Source organism: Pogona vitticeps, chromosome 4 (genome assembly GCF_051106095.1).
Source record: "Pogona vitticeps strain Pit_001003342236 chromosome 4, PviZW2.1, whole genome shotgun sequence".
Taxonomy (NCBI): Eukaryota; Metazoa; Chordata; class Lepidosauria; order Squamata; family Agamidae; genus Pogona; species Pogona vitticeps.
In genome coordinates, this window is record NC_135786.1 from 34,337,657 (window position 1) to 34,355,544 (window position 17,888).

The following is a 17,888-nucleotide window of genomic DNA, read 5'->3' on the forward strand; positions in this document are numbered from 1 at the left end:
TCCTTCTTGTGGAAATATTTAGTGAAATATTCCTTCCAATTTCTCCACCGGCAAATAAGGTGAGGAATTTGGGAGGTCATTTAGGCACAGCTATGTTAAAAACACCCTTTTCTTTCTTTGGGGGTTCCTGATAATTTTATTGCCAATTAAAATAAACTGCCCAAGAGCTTAGATCACAGTAAACCCGTTAGCCTGTCAAGTCAGCTTGTGGTCAAGCTCATTTAAAATAAGCCACAGGAAGTTGACCTGTCAGGTCAGCACAGAGATTTTTTTGAGACCTTGCCTTTGAGAATGAGGATAAGCCTCATTTAACCTGAGCTACTTGATAACTTGAGGATCCTTAGAACTGTGCTGATAATTCACTGCCCAGGAAGCTAAGCTGGGGACACTTTGAGAATTATGTAGGGAGAGGAGGCACAAATACAGTAATAAAAAGGGGCAGCTGTTCTATGAAAGGATTTGTAGACCCTATTTATAGAACTCCCCTTCATGGATTGCTGCCTTGTCATGGTAAAGGGGCTTGAGTAATTCAGAGAAGCTATGGGCTATGCCGTGTAGGGACACCCAAGACGGACAGATCATGGTGGAGAGTTCTGACTAAATGTGATCCACCTGGAGCAGGAACTGGCAAGCCACTCCAGTATCTCTGCCAAGAAAACTCGATAAACAGAAACAAAAGGCTAAAAGATATGCTGGAAGATGAGCAGCTCGGGTTGGAAGGCGTCCAACATGCTACTGAGGAAGAGCGGAGGACAAGGACAAGTAGCTCCAGAGCTAATGAAGTGGTTGGGCCAAAGCCGAAAGGACACTCAGCTGCGGAGGTGCCTGGAAGTGAAAGGAAAGTCTGATGCTGCCAAAAAAAAAAAAAAAAACTGTATAGGAACCTGGAATGTAAGATCTATCAACCTTGGTAAGCTGGATGTAGTCAAACAGGAGATGGCAAGAATAAACATTAACATCCTGGGCATCAGTGAACTAAAATGGACAGGAATGGGCAAATTCAATTCAGACGATTATCATATCCACTATTGTGGGCACGAATCCTGTAGAAGAAATGGGGTAGCCCTCATAGTCAACAAAAGAGTGGGAAAAGCTATACTGGGATATAATCTTAAAAATTATAGAATAATTTCAATACGAATCCAAGGCAGGCCGATGCTGAAGAAATTGACCAGTTCTGTGAAGACTTACACCTTCTAGAACTGACACCAAAGAAATATGTTCTTCTCATTATAGGGGATTGGAATGCTAAAGTAGGGAGTCAAGATAAAAGGAACAACAGGTAAGTTTGGCCTTGGAGTTCAAAACAAAGCAGGGCAAAGGCTAATAGAGTTTTGTCAAGAGAACAAGCTGGTCATCACAAACACTCTTTTCCAACAGCACAAGAGGCGACTCTACACATGGACATCACCAGATAGGCCATACTGAAATCAGATTGATTATGTTCTCTGCAGCCAAAGACGGAGAAGCTCTATACAGTCATCAAAAACAAGACCTGGAGCTGATTGTGGCTCTGATCATCAGCTTCTTATAGCAAAACTCAGGCTTAAACTGAAGAAAGTAGGAAAAACCACTGGGCTAGTCAGGTATAATCTAAACCAAATCCCTTATAAATACAGAGTGGAAGTGAAGAACTGATTTAAGGATTTATGGTGGACAGAGTGCCTGACGAACTTTGGATAGAGGCTCGTAACATTGTACAGGAGGCAGCAACAACAACCATCCCAAAGAAAAGGAAATGCAAGAAAGCAAAGTGACTGTCCAACGAGGCCTTACAAATAGCAGAGAAGACAAGGAACACAAAATGCAAGGGAGATAGGGAAAGTTACAGAAAATTGAATGCAGACTTCCAAAGAAGAGCAAGGAGAAACAAGAGGGCCTTCTTAAATCTCCTGAGAAATCTCTATGTGGGACAGGAAGCAACAGTTAGAACTGGATATGGAACAAGTGATAGGTTCAATATTGGGAAAGGAGTATGACAAGGCTGTATATTGTCCCCCTGCTTATTTAACTTATATGTAAGATACATCATACAATGATGTATGATGTATTTCGCATATGCAGAATACATCATGCGAAAAGACTGGACTGGAGGACTCCCAAGCTGGAATCAAGATATGCAGATGATACCACTCTGATAGCAGAAAGTGAGGAGGAATTAAAGAACCTCTTAATGAGAGTGAAAGAGGAGAGCACAAAAAATGGTGTGAAGCTCAACATCAAAAAACCGAAGATCATGGCCACTGGTCCCATCACCTCCTGCCAAATAGAAGGAGAAGGTATGGAGGCAGTGACAGATTTTACTTTCTTGGGCTCCATGATTACTGCAGATCTTGACAGCAGCACAAAATTAAAAGACACCTGCTTCTTGAGAGGAAAGTGATGACAAACCTAGACATCACCTTGCCAACAAAGGTCCGTATCGTCAAAGCTATGGTTTTTCCAGTAGCGATGTATAGAAGTGACAGCTGGACCATAAAAAAGGCTGACTGCCGAAGAATTGATGCTTTTGAACTGTGGTGCTGGAGGAGACTTTTGAGAGTCCCCTGGACTGCAAGGAAAACAAACCTATCCATTCTAAAGGAAATCAACCCTGAGTGCTCACTGGAAGGACAGATCCTGAAGCTGAGGCTCCAATACTTTGGCCATCTCATGAGAAGACTCCCTGGAAAAGACCCTGATGTTGGGAAAGTGTGAAAGCAAGAGGAGAAGGGGACGGCAGAGGACGAAATGTCTGGACAGTCTTATCGAAGATACCAACATGAATTTGACCCAACACTGGGAGGCAGTGGAAGACAAGAGGGCCTGTTGTGGTCTGGTCCATGGGGTCATGAAGAGTTGGACACGACTTATCAACTAAACAACAACAAATTTATAGAACTGCAAACTGTAAGCACAGGTGATTGATCGTATGAGTTCTCTTGCCTTGCTCATTCACTTTGCAATGTATGTGTGTCTATTACACGTGGACAACATATGGTCCCTGGGTAACATATGGAGTCCACATCTTCACTTCATGGGTCATGCTGCTGCAGATTCAGTGTAGCCCTTGCTATTGCCACCTGGGGAGAAGGAGATTGCTTGCCCAGTGGTACGAGAGAGCCACCACAGTTGGCACCAGGTTTTCATGGTAAATGCAGCAACCATTAATGGATTCCTTGTCAGTGGTGGGCAGTACTACGTGGTTTAAACCTGGGAGGTCACTTATACCAGCCTATAGTATTTATTCATCTCAACAAATGTTAAGAGTGGTATTTTATTATTATAGGTGGACATGATCCCACTTCTCCACCACTTATTTCATATGTGATGTTTGCCATGAATGGGAATAAGGCTCTGTGCTTCATTGCATCTCTTGAATGCCCATCTCGTAACCTGTCATCTGGGGTGATTGGGTTTCCTGGGTGTTTAGGGGTTGCTGCAAGCTTTTAAACTAACTGAACCATGAAGGTGTTTGCTCAGTGTAATTCCCATATGAAGAGGCATTGACTTCTGTGCTGAACTTTGGCTTCCTGCAGTATCACATACGTCTGATTAAGAAGCTGCCACCATGGGAAAAACAGATCAAAGTACTTTGAACTGTCTGCAGTAAAAGTACAGGGAGATTTGATTTGTCCATCACCTTGCAACTGAAGAGGTTTTATGTTTCTACAGATTTGCTTGCCCACAGTAATACTAATGTGCATTTGAGGAGACAACTTCTCATTATAACTTTGAGATGTAACCAAATACTGTAGAATTTAGCAATTATATAAATATATTGTCAATGTACTTGCTTATGTATAACAAATATGTAGTATCCCCAAATGCAATATGGGATGCAACCATTTCCAGAATTCACTGTCTTTTACAACTCTTTGTAGGTTGTTAAGTCCAAGGGCACCCCTTCTCTCAAGAACTTCCACATTTTCAATGTGTAAATGGCTAAAATACATGCATTTGAAAAATGTGGAAAATGTATTAGTTACTGGAGAAATTACATTAAAATGCAGATGTTAAAATGTTTACAGCAAGGTGTGCAATTAAAAAAAAACTAAGGAAAAAACTCCAGTGAATTCCTAAGTGAGAAAAGTAGCCTTGGAACGTGTTACAAAACAAGGGAGAGAAAGGAATGTTAAGTGGGATTTGGAGAAATTCATTGAAAATTTTAGATTTCACATCTCTAGAGTTGTTAAAGGTTTTTAATTCCTCATTTCAATCATCCTTCACAATGGAAACTGCAGCCAAGAAATCAGAGGAAGACTGAGACTTAGCAGGGCAATTAATTATAAAAGAACTAGGAAAGCTCTTCGAGTGTTAAGGATGTTTGGCTAGATACCAAAGTTCATCTATGCTATATTGTTCCTATGAAAAGATGAGAGAGCTGAAGAAAGTAGGCAGAAAAATAATGGTCTTCTTTTGAATGCAGTGTTGAGGGCAGCTTTGTAAGTACCATGGACTGTAAGAAAGACAGACAAATGGGTTCCAGATCAAATTAAGCCTGAACTCTCACTAGAAGCTAAAATGGCTAGACTGGACTATCACACTTTGGACATATCAGAAGACAAGACTTACTGGAAAAGAAATAATGCTGGGAAAAGTTGAAGGCAGTAGGAAAAAGGGAAGACTGACCATGATATACATTGACTCAATAAAGAAATCTGTGGCTTGCAGTTTGTAGCTTGTAGCAAAGCTGTTCATGACAGATCATTCATTCATTGGGTTGCTGTAAGTTGAAAGTTATTTGACAACCTGTAAGCACAAAATGCGTAACACAAAATTTTGTTAGGTAAAGTACTGATGCACAAAGGAAGAAAAGCCAGAGAGTCCTCACAAAACAATTGCCACCAACCCTTCTTAGCTCTAAGTGTTCCAATTTCAGTTTTAGCTACAGTTCAGAGTGTCCTTCATTCCTCCACAGTGACATCTGTTGAAAATCATCCATTTAATTACATCTCCACTCCTTTAATTGTTTTGAGGACTCCCTAGTTCTGTCCCAATCTGTTGCAACTTTTCTTTTGTAAAATTGTTTTTAATCCATATTGTTGTTGCTCTATTGTTGTAAGCCGCCTAGAGTAATCTTAACTGATTAGATAGGCGGGATAGAAATCAAATAAATAAATAAAATAAATAAAATTTATTGATCATTTAATTGATTCCATTTTAATAATTCTGTATGGAAAAGAGGTGCTCTATAGAAAAAAAAATGAATGCCACATATGTCATTTCAGAAACATAACCTTTTTCGTGTGAAAGAGCCTAGGTGATTTCTGGTGTATGGTGATGCTTGCAACCTGCAATTTTGTTGTGTTTTTGTAAGTACTAGGATTAATTTTTAAATCTGCTGATGATTTAATTGAGAGCTGTGGGCTTCCTATAGGCATCTGGTTAGCCACTGTGTAAACACAGTGCTTATCTAGATGGCAGTTGATCTGAACCAGCCTAGTTTTTCGTATGTACTTTTAATTAAAGATACGTATGATTAGATTGTCAAGATAGTAATTAAGATCTTCTAATGATGAACAGATCATGCCCTAGAAAGCCAGTACTGTATTTTAACCCTTTTTCCATGCAGTCTGTGTGGTAGTTGTTTGTATCTGGGTGGATAAATGCATGATACTAAGGGGGAAAGATATAGTTGATCCTTTTCCATCCCACTGATGTATCTATGGCCATTTTTGCTCACTAGGCTAAAGATTTGGCTTACGTGCATGACTAAAGTGAAGACAAGCTTAAAATAAAAAAAAAAAACACAGTGTTTTATGTTCACAGACTCCAAAAGCTTATTTGGGGCTGAAGGATGTACCAGTTGACTGAGGTGTGGTAAGGCTTTATGTGGGATACCCCAGCTAGAAGAAATAATAGTAATAAGACAAACAACAACAACATTATGTCAAACCTTTGTAAAAAAATGAACCAAAGTTTAAATGACAGTTCATTATGTTTTCCCCATACAAAGCAGGATCCACATATTCACATAAAATGTCATAAAACAAGAAAACAATTAACTTGCAGTTTAATCATCATGGATCATGAATTTTAATGCTGCATGGTTTCATTTTCTAGAATGCAGTGGAAGATAACTCTGCAATGCTAGTGAGAGGCATATAAAATCCTGTATCTTATATGACAGTCATACTGCAGCCTCCAAGAGCTTCCAGCTGTTCTCCAGATGTGATTGATTGAGTTGTTTTTTAGGAAGAGGGTTGCAAAATATATAACAACATAATGAATGCACTTTGTTCTATATGTGCAGAAGGCACTTAAATTCTGATATGGGCAGAAAGTTACTGGTTGGCTCAGTAAATGTTCAAAACAGTTTGAGAAAATTTTCTTATGGCCGTAACTTTTTTGATTTTTAAAAAATAAATTGTTGTTACCACCTGTCTCTAGCAAAGATTTGGCTTACAAAGTTCTTGTTTCAGCTTTAAGAAAAAATACGTTAAGTCAATGGGCAAAATCCTGTTGGCATAACTTTGTGCAGTATAACCTGGATTGAGCACCAGGAACATTTAATTTAAAGTAATTAAAAGCTTCCTATCTCCCTACTTTTAGGTTCTACAGTTCCCCAGGACTTCATTTTTCTGTGGAAAAGCCTTTGGGAGACTCAGACAAAGCTGTGGTGGGGGGGGGGGTAGGGTATCCTTTAATAGTAAAAAAAAAAAATCAACAAATTGTCAGATGTAATTGGCCATTTTGCTTCCCCACCCCAATGACTCTGTGTTGGGCCCGTGCCATGCATGGGCTTATCTTTTCTCAGCTCAGTGTAGCAGGAACCCTTTGTGAAGGAGCCTTACACTAAAACTGATCAATGTCCAAAGGTGTGCATGCTATTTTGCCCTTCCCTTAACATCAACAAGACTTGCGATCAAAGAAAAGTGAAGGAATTTGCCCAAGCACTTGAGGAAACCCTTCCAGGTCCAGCTAATGTAAATGCACCTGAACGATGGGAACACTTCAAGAACACTGTCTACAACACCGTCTTGTCCACCTTTGGCAAGAAGACCAGAAAGATGGCTGACTGGTTCGAAGCCCATTCGGAGGAGTTAATTGCACCCATTGAGGATAAGAGAAGAGCTCTAACAGCATACAAAACCTGTCCTAGCGAGTACAACCTGCAAGCTCTTCGAGCCGCTCGTAGCCAAGTCCAACAGGCTGCCAGGAGATGCTCCAATGACTATTGGCTTCAGCTCTGCTCTCAGATACAGATAGCAGCGGACACAGGTAACATCAAAGGAATGTATGATGGTATCAAGCAGGCCTTAGGTCCATTACAGAAGAAATCTGCTCCCTTGAAGTCTGCTACAGGTGTGATCATCCAGGACCGAGCACAGCTGATGGAACGCTGGGTGCAGCACTACTCCGAGCTATATTCCAGAAAGAATGTAGTAACCGAAGAAGCATTAAATAACATTGAGTGCCTGCCTGTCTTGGAAGAGCTGGACAGCGAACCAACCCTAGCAGAAATAAATGCGGCCTTGGATTCCCTCACCTCCGGCAAGGCACCTGGAAGGGACAACATCCCTGTTGAAGTGCTGAAATGCGGTAAGGAGATCATCATCACCGAACTGTATGAAATCTTTTGCCTCTGCTGGAGGGAAGGTGGAGTACCACAGGACATGAAGGATGCAAACATTGTCACATTGTACAAGAACAAAGGTGACAGGGGTGACTGCAATAACTACCGTGGTATCTCTCTTCTTAGCGTTGTAGGGAAGCTGCTTGCCCGTGTTGTGCTGAAAAGGCTCCAGGTGCTTGCAGACAAAGTCTATCCAGAATCACAGTGTGGATTTCGAGCTAATAGATCCACCATTGACATGGTATTCTCCCTCCGACAGTTGCAGGAGAAATGCAGGGAACAACAACAGCCACTCTTAGTGGCCTTCATAGACCTTACAAAAGCATTTGACTTTGTTAGCAGGGATGGCCTTTTCAAAATACTTCCCAAGATTAGATGTCCACCTCGTCTCCTTAACCATCATCAGGTCCTTCCACGATGGAATGAAAGGCACTGTAGTTTTTGACGGCTCAACATCAGATCCCTTTGACATCTGAAGCGGAGTGAAACAGGGCTGTGTCCTCGCACCAACACTTTTTGGGATCTTTTTTTGCTGTCATGCTGAAGCATGCCTTTGGAACTGCAACAGAAGGTGTCTATCTCCGGACTAGATCAGATGGAAAGCTCTTTAATCTCTCTAGATTGAGAGCGAAAACCAAAGTCCAACTGAAATGCATGCGGGACTTCCTCTTTGCAGACGATGCAGCCATTGTTGCCCACTCTGCTGAAGACCTCCAACAACTCATGAATCGTTTCAGCAAGGCCTGCCAAGACTTTGGACTAACAATCAGCCTGAAGAAAACACAAGTCATGGGCCAGGGTGTGGACTCACCTCCCTCTATTACCATCTCCACACAAGAATTGGAGGTTGTTCATGACTTTGTGTACCTTGGCTCAACCATCTCTGACACCCTCTCTCTAGATGTCGAGCTGGATAAACGCATTGGGAAAGCAGCTACCATGTTCTCTAGACTCACAAAGAGAGTATGGCTCAATAAGAAACTGACAACACATACCAAGATCCAGGTCTATAGAGCCTGTGTCCTGAACACACTCCTGTACTGCAGTGAGTCCTGGACCCTTTGTGCACGTCAGGAGAGGAAGCTGAACACCTTCCATATGCGTTGCCTCCGACGGATTTTTGGTATCACCTGGCAGGACAGAGTTCCAAATAGAGTAGTCCTAGAACGAGCTGGAATTTTCAGCATGCATACATTACTGAAACAGCGACGTCTACGCTGGCTTGGGCACGTTGTGAGAATGGCTGATGGTCGGATTCCAAAGGATCTCCTATATGGAGAATTAGTGCAGGGAAATCGCCCCAGAGGGAGACCACAGCTGCGATACAAGGATATCTGCAAGCGGGATCTGAAGGCCTTAGGAATAGACCTCAACAGATGGGAAACTCTGACATCTGATCGTTCAGCCTGGAGGCAGGCGGTACATCACGGCCTCTCCCAATTTGAAGAGACCCTTGTCCAGCAGGCCGAGGCAAAGAGGAAGTCACAAAGGAAGCAAAACCAGGGAGCTGGACAGGGGACAGATTGGATTTGTCTTCAGTGTGGAAGAGATTGTAAGTCTCGAATTGGCCTCCTCAGCCACACTAGATGCTGTTCCAAGTCCTCCATACAGAGCACGCTACCATAGTCTTTCGAGACTGAAGGATGCCTACACATAACCTTGGAGGGCTACACACACTCTCCAGCATCCTTCCACCCAAAAAAACAACATGAGAAAAAAAGTATGTTCTGCCCAACAAAAATCATTACTCTCCTCTCCCCAAATTTTGGGGGAGTTTTTGCTATATGCTCAATTTTGCCCTTCCATTGCGGAAGCCTTGCCTTTCTTTAAGAAATGGGAAGTGACAAGTGTGAGGCGGTAATATTAACATTTTGCAATCGAATTGAGGGAATATGTTTTGGGATTCAGGTGGATCTGGGGAGGCTTGACGGTGCACCGTGGCATTTGGAGGCCAAGGCTACATAGGGCCCCCACATTTCCCACTCCTGCTCACCACAGTTTTTGGATTACCAGATTTGAGTTATTTTTCAGAGTGCTTCATATTCCTTGTCAACTCTGGATTTCATTGGTTCCAAACTTGGATCCACAGACATTGAGGGATGTCATATATCAAAATCCACAGTCATCATGGCTAATGGTTAAGAGTTTGGGGAGTTATAATCTGGCAACATCTGGGGAGTCAAGGTTGGGAACAAAATGGAAGGACTGACCGGCTGTACAGTAGTGTTCTTGCTTGCTGAACCATGGTTTAGACAAGCTGGGAAGGAATGCTCAACCACACAGGTCTCTTTCCTCCCTTCCTCTATCAGTCCCAGTTATCTTAGACTAGAGTTTCCTGTTACATTTGCAAAGAGGGGTCATGTTCAGTGTTGCCTTAGTAGCTAGCATTGGAAATTGTACTCAGGCCACTGACAAGGCAGCAACACCGCCCAGAAGCCACTGGCAATGGTGCGGCTAAAAAATATTGTAAATAAATAAATAAAATAAATAAACACCAGCTATGCTTTAGGCAGCTATAGTTTAAGCTAAGCAGGATTGACAGGTTAGGATATTGAGAGTATGCGGACTCCATACTGTGGTTTACCAACCACAAAACAATCTGTTCAGGCCATTGAGAAAGAAACTGACCCCTGGAGGAGTAAGTCGGTCCGTCTCCCAAGCACAGGACTTGCAGATATTCTGCCATGCATCTGTACAACTGCATTGGTTTTCATGGTCTGTAGGTGTCAGACTCAAAGACATTCCTTTTAAAATAAGATGTATGTAGGTTGTCTTAGCATTTACCTTACACATGGCAGTATGAATGCTGCAGATTCATGAATGTTAACAATGAAAACTGAAAGCTCTTCAGAGAGAGATTACAGACCTCTTTCCATAGCTAGAGCATTATATATATAGCTAAGGCATTATATATATGTCATATAGTCTCAGCTAGTCTTTGCTGTACAGGCAGGATGAGTGTCTGGAGAACCTTTTGTTCAAGCCTGTTTGAAACATCCAAAATGACAGTTTTCACTTAACTCCCTTAGAAGGCTCTTTCCCATCTTCAATTTTACTGTCAGAAAGGTGTTTTTTCTTGCCATTTACCTTGATCTTTTGTCTTTTATTAATTTAACCATGTTACATTAGCAGGTCCCAGTATAGTAAACCAAATAATTCCACACCTCTTTTGCTCCCCATTTTTGACAGTATTTGTCATTTTTTGACGCTACCCAGCTGATTTATTATTTTATAAATGTCAATTTCCACTGCCTTCGCCCATTAATCATTCTCATTTCTCTAAGCTCCATTCTGTGCTTCAGGAAACTCTTGAGTAATGTATGAAAGATTCTGCTCATGCTTTTTGCACCTGGTGTCAGATGATGGGCTGCTGTGGTGGGGGAAGTGGTGCTACCCTGTATTGGAACTTATTTTTTGAAGAATGTATTGCAAAATGCCTGCTTCTTTTGCACCCATTTCTTTCTTAGCAAGTTTTTTTTGTTAAAAAATGTGTTTATGTAGCAAAGAACCCATGCAATATGGTGGTTTAGAGTGCTGGAATAGAGCTTGAAAGATCTAAGTTCTAGTTTCCATTGAATTTGTGAAAGTTGTGATGTGGGCCAATCAATCAAAATTCTTGGTTTGACCCAAATTCTTGGCCTTGCAAGGTTCTGAAAATACAGGAGGGAGGAAGAGAAGAATGGTGGTTCTTTTTGTGTGTGTGGGAGTAACTTTTGCTTCAGTGGAATAGGGCAGACATCCTCAAATGCTGTTTAGAAACTTTTCTAGCATCATTCAGAATGCCTGCTTTATCCATGAGCTTATGGAGTGAGACACTCAGGCTGTGGAGATTAGACAGTCCTCCAATAATGAGAATGTTCCGCGTGTTTTTGATTTTTTCTGTAACTAAGAATTATGCCCCCAACCCAACATTGAACTGAATCTGCCATTTGAAAAAATAGAAAATGGACCGCTGAATTCTCATCATTATTATTTTGAGCTTTACCACCTACAGTACTATCTTTCTTGTAGCTTGCGGTTCCCAAACTTGTCTTTTTAAAGTAGGTTCAGCTCAGAAAGATTTACTTGCTCAAGACCATTCAGTGAATTTTACCATAACTATGGCAATCCCAAATGTCACACTGTGTCCATCACAACGAAACAAAGGCTGTGTGAATAACTGCCTTCCAAATAAATATCCTGAAAATGTCATCTATATGTATTATTGATGCTCCTGCATTTTTTTTGATGTAAGTAGCTTTCCTGCTAATTATATATATATATTGTTGAATTCTTTGTGTTGCTCTTCCTCCTTTGAGTTCAAGGTGATGTACTAGGCTTTCTTCATTCCAATTTTATCCTCACACCAACCTTGTGAGGTAGGTCAGGTCAGCCCAAAACCACTCAGCGAGTTTCATGGCTGAGTGAGGATTTGAACTTGGGTCCTCATCAAAGGACATTCCAAACACTACACCAAACCGGTTAATCTGGCAAGGACAGTACCAGATGTGTATGGTCTCAGAAACACCTTTCTGGGCACCTCCATGTGCCTTTGCCACTGCCTGCTGAGACCTCGTGTTTATATCTTTCTGGCCCCCTTGACAGCCTGCTTATCTGAGCCAATCTCAATTAGTTTCCAATTAAGATTTCATGAGAAAGTCCTATCAGATGCTTCGTTGAAATCCAATTATCCTGCAGTCTGCTGCCATCCTCTTCGTCATTAATCTTTTAATTCCATCAGAAATGTCTAGCTAAGAGCAACAATGGGAGAGCAACTCCTCTGCTTTGCTGTCGCCTGCGGGTATGTTCCATGTGTAGGTTTCCAGCCACTTCAGAATCCAGTTGTAAATAACGTCGGCTTATTCTGTGTAAGGTAAAGCCAGAAGGAAAACAGTTGAACTAAGAGTGGCAAGAGTTTAGGTGTATCATCTGGGACTCTTAATAGGTTGAAGTGACAGCCTATGAAGAATCTTTTGCCTACATGCTGGAACTATTCCCCACCTCAATTTCTGCTGTTTGTTCCCATCGGTATTATTTTGTCAAAGGATAAAATCAGAGATGAGAAAAGCAGCTTCTCTTGGATTGCAGCTCTTAGAAGGCTATTGGACACGTTGACTTTGAGATTCTAGTCCAAAAGACAACTTTTCCCATCTCAAAGAGAAGATTGACCTATATTCTTTCAACAATACAGGTTTTACATAAAGCCAATAACTCTGACTGCTTTCACACAGATTTTGTTACTACAATTCTATAGAAGCAATAGCAGAAGTTAGTGAGTGATGAGAAAAACTCAGCTGCTTGTCCTCCACAGTTTTTTCTGCTCACATCAACCAATTTCTTGCTATATTCAGCACTTCAAAGGAATAATCACACAACTAAAAACTGACTTGTACTCTCATATGGATGATTTAGTTTGAAAAGTGCTCCTAGAAATTTTGATTTGAAACAAAACCAATGGTGGAAAATTAAGTTTCGATTATTTGCATGGTCATTCCCTAAGCAAGACTTTTTGAATATATAAGAATGAGTTACTTTTTTCCTGTATGTTTTCAATATTGGAAGCTAAATAATTTGCTTTTTGACTTCGAAAAGGGTTTGAATGTAGTTAATACTCTTTAGTTGTGTTGTATTTTTCTGCAAACAAGAATTTGGCTGTAAAAAGGACATTCAATAATTTCCCAGTGATAGATGTCTTTAGGTGGCAAGAATGATAAAAAAAATGATTGGTGTGTCCTTAAATAGCCATGCAGAAGAGGAAGTTGCATTCCCTACTCTTCATATACACTCACTATATAATAGTTTCTGCAGTATTTGTACTAGCATTGTTGTGCTAAAGACATCTGTCTGAAAATACTCAGTGAGTTACTGATTTTATGTAAAACCAGCCCCATAGGAAGAGAGGGAAGGCTAGCGTTTCTTCTCTTCCTATGGCCTTCCCATTCTGCCTATGGGCCTGCCGATCAGCTGATCGGTGGACCAATAGACAGACAGCCAGGCCCATAGCCACCCACCCCCACAGCCTATCCCCCACCCCCTTCCTCTTCCTACCTTAGCCACTGCCACCATCCGACACTGCTGTCATCCGTGGACTTTGCAGTCACAGCCTGCAGTAAGGGACATTGGCTGCCCTTTGCAAATATGCCGGCTGTGGCTTCATTTAGGGTAGGGAAGCTACAGCTGCCATCTTTGCAAAGGACAGCCTGCATTCCCTTAAGGCAGGCTAAGGGACATAGCGGTGGAGACCAGCTGGAGACAGCGATGGGGGCTGTGGTGGCACCGGCGGGGCATTGTCGTCGCAGCAGTGTGTGTGGGGGTACGGCTGTGCAGCAGCGGGGGTGGGGGTGGCAATGTGGCGAGGGGCTCAGGATTTTTTTAAGATAGCCTCTGGCTGGCTAACCCTCCACGAATCAACAAATAAATTGGTGCTTCATCGGTTCATGGGGGGAGCGTTGTGATTCGTCAACTTTGATGGATCACAAAGCAGGATTAATCACCAAAATGGCAATTTGTCCCAATCACTAATGTCTCCATTATTAATATGCAACCAGGGAAGCAATTTTGAGGAAATGACATAAAATGACCTTTCTATGGGTATTTTAAAATGAAATAAAATATCAGAAAAGGCTGTTGAAAATGCAATGCTGCGCTTGTCTACTCACAGCCATCCCATGCAGTGTCTAGGCAGGCTATGGAATTCTGGGTGTTATTGTCCAAACTTGTAGGCAGATCCTTGAAAATGTTGGACCCCTTTATATTAGGAAGCAGTATATTTCCACTGTTTTAGAAACAGTGATCAAGCCAACAAACGCTGATTGCAGGGACTGAACCAGCTAAGGCCAGACCGTGCTTGTCTATTTGCTATGTTTATGTCCTGGCCCATTTGCACCAGCAGTTGGTATGCTTCCGGGCCAACATCAGGGTGCTAATGTAGATATTCAGAGGCCTAAACCATTTAGGACCTTGCTACTTGTTTGAGTGCCTCTCCCTCAGAATGACCTCCTGTTCCATTTGCACCTCCTAATCCAAAAGAGGCCCAAAATCAACAACCAGGAACTGGTCCTTCTCAGTGGTGGCCGACTCATTATGGAATTCTGTCCTAGTGGACAGAATTTAGAATTTAGAATTTAGAAAAGAAGTAAAGAGAGCTAAGACATCATCTAAGGATAATTTTGGATATACTGGAATATTATGATATGAAACCAGGGGAAAAAATGCCATTACTATTTCTTGATCCTCAAACAGCATTCGATAGTGTCAACTGGCAGTTTATGATACAGCAGATGAACATAATGGACCTGGGAGAGAAGTTTATAAATGTAATTAAGACAATCTATAAGAATCAAACAACGAAAATAATCATAAACGGTGAATGGACTGAAGATATTAAGATTAAAAAAGGCACAAGGATGCCCTCTCTCCCCTCTGCTGTTTATATTGACATGTATAAAGAAGTGGCTGTTCACTCCAGCATTCCAAAGCCCTTCCCCTCGTTAATTTTGATGTCTTTAAATACTGACATCCTGTTATTTTGGGGTTCAATGTCTCTGTTTTCCACCATATTCTATGTCACCTTGATCTTATACATAGTTAATTTAGGGCTATTTCTTCTTTGTTCAATGTTTTAATTGATGCATATTATTGAATTTTATCTCATGTCTATGTTTATTTGTTTTAAGTAGCCCAAAGAAAGAAAGAAAGAAATTTTCCCTAAATTTTAATCAGAATGGACCTCCTGTAGTAATCAGTCTTCTAGCAACAATAGATTTATGAAACTTCAACAGAGCTAACAATGACAAGTTTAAAAAACAAAACAAAACTGCAACAGTAAAATGGTAGTTCATTGGGTAACCAGGTTGGCAACTTGTGGTTTCCTGAATATGATTGGACCCCAAATCTCATCATCCCTTACTGTTGACTGGGGCTAATGGGATTTGCCATCCAAGAATGCCTAAAGATCCACAAATTGTACACTCTTACCATTAAGAGCTTTAAGGGGGCTAAAAAACCGGGTTCCTTAAAGGCAGCAGTTATAGTGCCAGACAAATGTAACACTGGAGGAAGTTTAATACTTCAAATGCCATCAGAGAAATGGAAATGTTCTGGTAGTTACCGCACAAACTTCACAGGAGTATGCAGTGAAGAGTACCAGAAGAAGGTCTTAAGAAATGGGCTCATCCATGAAAGAGGTTAGTCAGATACTCTGGTTCCATGCTCCTTAACTATATTCAGTGGTTTCTGTAATGTTTCCCATAAAACATTAAACCACTTGAATGGAGCCCAGATGCAGACCGGTAGCATATCAGACTTCGTGACCACTGTGCCATATTGGAGGAAATCAAACAGTTTGATTAAACTTTACATCCCGCCCCTCTCCTCATAGCAATTTCCAAAAGCCCATGTTGAAAATTATTCATTAATCTTGGCAGTCATGGATCTGTAGTTGAAGCCCTCAGGCTGCTAACACCTGGAGTTCCAGATGTCCCTCCAGCAATAGTTCCCTTTGCACATTAAAGAAAACTGAGTGGTGGGGTTCCATTTCATTACTTGTTTACTTCCTCTTCTGGGTCCTGGTGGTTGTGTTCTTGCCAAATCTCCCCAACATTAACACATGAAAAAGACAAATAAAACCCATCCCTGGGAAATCCCTAAGTACAGCTGTAACTGTACAGTTTTCTATGGAATATAGAAAAAATGGGGTGATCACAGCCTGTGAATGATTGAGGGTAAATTGACAATGCTGACAGTAATGATTCCACTTAAAAAGAGTTGGTTATTTATTGAAGTCTGCTTTGATTCTCAAGCATTCTGCATTAAGGAAGCCCGTGCATTTGATTTACTTACTTACTTACTTACTTTCCTTCCTTCCTTCCTTCCTTCCTTCCTTCCTTCCTTCCTTCCTTCCTTCCTTCCTTCCTTCCTTCCTTCCTGATTGATTGATTGATTGATTGATTGATTGATTGATTGATTGATTGATTGATTGATTGATATACTGCCCCATTAGTGTGAAGCATTATTCTGGGTGGTTTACAACAATAGATAAAACATGCAGAACTAAATAGTGACTATACAAAAATCAAAACATTGATAAAATAAGGACAAGTGGCACCAAGGACAATTATCTGAATGACGGCAAGGCAGGGAGCGAAAAATCAGAATCAAACAGGGTCAATGTGGAAAACCTCCCTGAAAAGCTACATTTTAAGTTGTCTTCTAAATGTTAGCAGGGAGGGTGCCAGGCATACTGATTTCTGTCTGCTCTGTGCTTCCTGTAGATCTTTCAGGAAAGGATCCGTTAAGGTTTCATCACATGTGCATGTTCTAACCTGCGTTGCATGAAGCTGCTGTGGGTTCTCTAATAAAGTATTAAGGCAGAGATTGAAATTCTCATATACTTGTTGTTATTCAGTTCAGTGTGCCACAACACAGTGTATCACAGTGGCAACACTTATTGATTTCAGCGTTAATTTTTAGAAGCTGATGATGGATGATCTTTTGTGCTTATTTGTCATTCTCTTCACAAGTCAAATCTAAGAATTATCTACTTTTTCTATTCATAATAGCTTAGACAGCTGAGTTTCTCAAAGACACGAAACTGGATTGGAACTCAGTGCCTTTCTATATAAAGTGAAAAGTGAGGCCAACCTGGCGGTTGTCTCACATTTTGTTGATAGACTGAATATTCATTATGAAAGATAACTGGGGCCCCTATTTTCAAAGGGATACTGTTTCCAGGGTCACCCTGACTTTTTTTTAAAGTACATTTACAAAGACAGTCATCAAGTAACAATTTCATTCACCAAAGGGTTATTTCCCTACCACCATATTTACTTTTTGCTTGGCAGCCATACCCTCTGGATGCTCTGAGATGGTCCAGTTGGCATACTTCAAAGAGAAAAATTAGAGGACCCTTCTTTAAAAAGAGGATCGCCCATGTGATAGACAAACCAAATGATTGGTTGCCAAAATGGGGAAGCCGGTCAAAAAATGTGATCGACAGGCACCACCCCTGCACTTTTGAGTAAGAAGAGATCCCTAATGGCTTCCTTTTTCATTGTTGAGCTTCCAGTGCCATCTGGTTCAATGCTGATGGAAACAGAATGCTGGATTAGATAGACCTCAATATAATCCAGCTACAATGCTGATGCTTTTATCCTAGATTCAGCCTGGCTTCATCCAAGGATTCTTCTATATATCACTTCATTTGCATATCAAGCTAGCAAAAGTGGGCAGATAAGCTGTTGTGACATTTTCATTCACCAGCCTCCAATTTGTGGGTTTTGGCTGGAATTACTTATGTGCAGATAGTGTGCACACCCATACACACTCACACTGCTGTACAACTTGTTACATA

The 17,888-nt window shown here is 41.2% G+C and overlaps 1 protein-coding gene across 1 annotated transcript in view; it reads left to right on the forward strand.

The window, feature by feature from the left end:
• The window catches only part of SNTA1 (syntrophin alpha 1), a 77,905-nt gene that overhangs the window by 33,655 nt on the left and 26,362 nt on the right, over positions 1 to 17,888 (forward strand). The gene's annotated exons all lie outside the window — the stretch shown is intronic.